Below are 3910 nucleotides of genomic sequence, written 5' to 3' on the forward strand. Positions count from 1 at the left end.
AGTATTCTCCTCCAACACCACAACTCAAAGGCATCAATTCTTCTACGATCTTCCTTATTCACTGTCCAGCTTTCGCATCCATATGAGGTTATTGAAAGATAAACATAGTTTCGGAAAATAAAAGCCGTTTTGTTTTTTTTTCCATAACCACATATAGATAATCCTGAATTCTCTAGCTGTTGTTGGTAGGCATTGAGTAGGTACCAATTCATATCAACCTTATGCATAACAGAAGGAAACACTGTCGGGTCCTGCGCCAACCTTACAATTGTGTGTGTGTGAGTTGCTACGCCTGAGCCCATTAATGCTGTCACTATGTCAAACCATCTTGTTAAGGGTCTTCCTCTTTTTCTCTGCCTCTTCACTTTACCACGCATGACATCCATCTCCAGAGACTGGTCCCTCCTGACAATATGTCCGAAGTATTAGAGATGAAGTCTCGCCATCCTGGCTTCTAAAGAACATTCTGGCTGTAGTTCTTCCAACACAGATTTGCTTGTTCTTCTCGCAGTCCAGGGCACTTTTAATATTCTCCTCCAACACCATAACACAAATACATAAATTCTTCTATGGTCATCTTTATCCATTGCCCAACTTTCACATGAATATAAAATTATTGAAAATATCATGGTTTGGGTCAGGTGCACCTTAATCCTCAAACTGACACCTTTACTTTTGAACACTGTAAAGAGGTCTTGTGCAGCAAATTTTCCTAATGAAACACGTCATTTGATTTCTTGACTGTTGCTTCCATGAGTGTTGTTGGTTGATCTGAGTAAAATAGGACCAGAACTGACTCAACGGCACTTAACAACAACAACAACAACAACAACAACAACAGAGGTCCTATTAATAGAAAAGAAACAAACAGGTAAGTTCTGCTACCAAGCCTGTCATGCAGTGTTACAGAAAATAAACAAAGATATGATGACAGGGAGAAAGAGTACAGGGATAATAATTTGAAAATATCCCCATACATCATATGATACAAATTCAGTTTACCCCTTACATACTTTTTTCTTAATAGAGTAATTATTGCAATTTAAACTGTGACCAATTTTTTATCTGAACTTGGATGTGGAAATACAAATAAGAGGTTCTAAGATTGCATGCCACAGAAGTTACCTTCTTCAGGATTAAGAAGACTTCTAAATAAAGTGTGCCCCCCACCTGGTCAATTGGCATAACATAGTCCTCAAATGCTATGTTCTACATCCTACTTGGGTGAGTAGCATCTGGGACCATGAAAGCTAATAAGCACCCTTCTAGGGTGGAGATTTTGGTCTCTCCATGTGTGAAAGAAATAAAAGTGATAAGAACTGAAGAGACTTGGAATCAATTAGTCCAATGGACTCATGGAACCTGTGGACATAAGTCTCCATGACTCTGAGACCAGAAGAACTAGATGATGCCCAGCAACCACAACCAATTGCTCTGAAAGGGATCAATTAGAGTGTCTTGGATAGAGTGGTAGCAAATGAAGAACAAAACTCAAAATTATTATTATTTTTTTTAAAAAATGGTTTTACCGGTCAGAGAAAGACTGGAGGAGCCAAAGACTATGGCCCTCAACCACTCTTCAGGTCTCGATAGGAACTCACCCTCGTGGCCCAATTTTCAGCCTTGCAGCAGATAGGTTTATTGGGGGGACAATAGCACTAGCAAGATATGCTCACCATGGAATGGTCAATCATTCAAAATCATAGGAGCAACATTTTCCTAAGGACAAAGTTGAGAAGGGATGGGAAGGTGGGTGGGATGCCAATAGGAAGCACCGGAGGAAGCAGGACAACTGCTGTTGCATGGAGGGGGTCGCAGTCATTGAGATGAAGCAAAGTGTATCATTTGTTGAATGTAAAGCTGATGATCTGCTCTGTAAACCTTCACTCGATTCATAGTAAAAAGTCTAAAAAGAAAGTGTGCCACCAAATTACTTGTGTGAACAGCTGTGTTTCTGCAAAACAAATTGTACCATTCTGTTCCTTGACCACAATTTTGCTCCAGTCTTTGGGAATGAGAAGTACTTTTGTTATTCAGGTAGCTGAGATGGACCCCTAGAGATATTTGCAGTCCCCCTCCCTTATCCACTCTGCTAAATTCTATATTGTTATTGCTGTTAAGTGCTGTCGAGTCGGTTCTGACCCATAGTGACCCAGAACAGGGTTTCTGAGGCTGTAAATCTTTACGGGAGCAAAAAGCCTCATCTTTCTCCCACGAAACAGCTGGTAGTTTCGAACTGCTGACCTTGAGGTTCGCAGCCCGATTCGTAACCACTACGCTACCAGAACTCCTATATAAGAGAAATAAATTCAAATAGATCTCCAGGTAACCAGCTATCCAGATGTGAAACAGAAGTTCCAAGTTGTGAGCATGTGTGTGCCTGTGTTTCTTTGGCTAGATAAGGATTTGGCTATTCTTTTTGATGCTAGCAACTCACTTTTGTTTGCCTTTCATTTCAACTCATTGGAAAATTGCTTCAAAATGCTCAGTCAATATGTATGAATCTCTAAGTTAGAGTGTTGACAGCAAGTAAACTACTGAGAACAAGAGACAGCCACTAGGTTCTCTTTAGTTAAACAAATATACAAGCTACTGAAATGCACAAATCAATTGAAATATTTACTTGTACAGAAAAAAATCAAATACATAGCGTATGAGAAAACCATTGCCTAGTAAGCAATATATAAATGAGTATTGAAAATATTTTCTTCTTCTTAGTCACTTCTCCATACACATATCTGAAAACTACTTTGTATTAAGTCTAAATGGGTATGTACTTGCCACTTAAGGTAGGAATTCTAATATGATTTTCCTTTTATAAATAAGTTTCTTTTCCTGAAAACTGTAGCAAAATTGCCTAAATTGATTAAAGTTCTTCAAAGTGCATATTGTATTACATTTTATTTCAGTCAATTCTACACTAAAGAGGGAATGTCCAAGACACGAAAGATCAGTGTGCATTTTCAACAGAGAACTGAATACTAAAAGATCTGAGTCCTAATATCAAAAGGTCAAATTAAAGAAAAGGCTAAAAATAAGGGGGTGGGTGGGATGGGCATGTGTCGACGGTTCACCCTTAGGGTTAGTGTAACTCAAATTCTTTTATTTTGCAGTAACCTTCTTTGGCATGAATTTAATTGACTGTTGCAGCAAAAGTTCTTAAAAAAAGAGAACATTATTTTTAAGCAGTATCTGGATTTAGGAAGAAAGAGTATTAGGCAATAAAAACCACCAGACTAGTAACTGGCTAATATAGCTAGAGAGATAGATAAACGCAGGTAAATATTGATATATAAATATCTTTTTTTTTCTTAATTCAAGGTCAAGATAACTTCTCTTGCTATACAATTTCATGTGTTTCTGCAGGAGAAACTAGTCTGTACTACTACAGAATGATTAATAGGCACCCAAAATATAAATATATGCAAATAAGTAAATCTCTGAAAAGAGGAACTTTAATGCCTACTTATGTTGGAACCCTGATGTCGCTGTAGGATAAGTATTGGACTGTTAACCACAAGATTGGAAGCTCAAGCCCACTAGCCCCTCCTCAGGAGAAAGATAGGCTGTCTGCTCCTGTAAAGATTCACAGGGTCTCTGTGAGTTAGAATCAACGTCAAGCCACCTAACAACAAAAACAAATTGTCTATTAACACATCCTATTTTTCATCACTTAATTATTGAATGTTTAGAGATTATTCAACATAACAAAAATCTGTTTGGTAAACAATAACAATTATCAGGAAAGCCTCTGAATTTTATCCACCCAAATCCCTCTGAAAGGAGAGCTCTGATGTCCAGCTTTAGGGAGAGAAGTGAGCGCAGAGCCTCAAGCTGTCAGCTCCTTCTGGGTTTGTCTGAGCTGAGTCCTAATATCAAAAGTAAAAATGGCCTACTTCCGGTTTGCCAG

The sequence above is a fragment of the Chrysochloris asiatica genome, unplaced genomic scaffold (genome assembly GCF_000296735.1).
Source record: "Chrysochloris asiatica unplaced genomic scaffold, ChrAsi1.0 scaffold00018, whole genome shotgun sequence".
Classification (NCBI taxonomy): Eukaryota; Metazoa; Chordata; class Mammalia; order Afrosoricida; family Chrysochloridae; genus Chrysochloris; species Chrysochloris asiatica.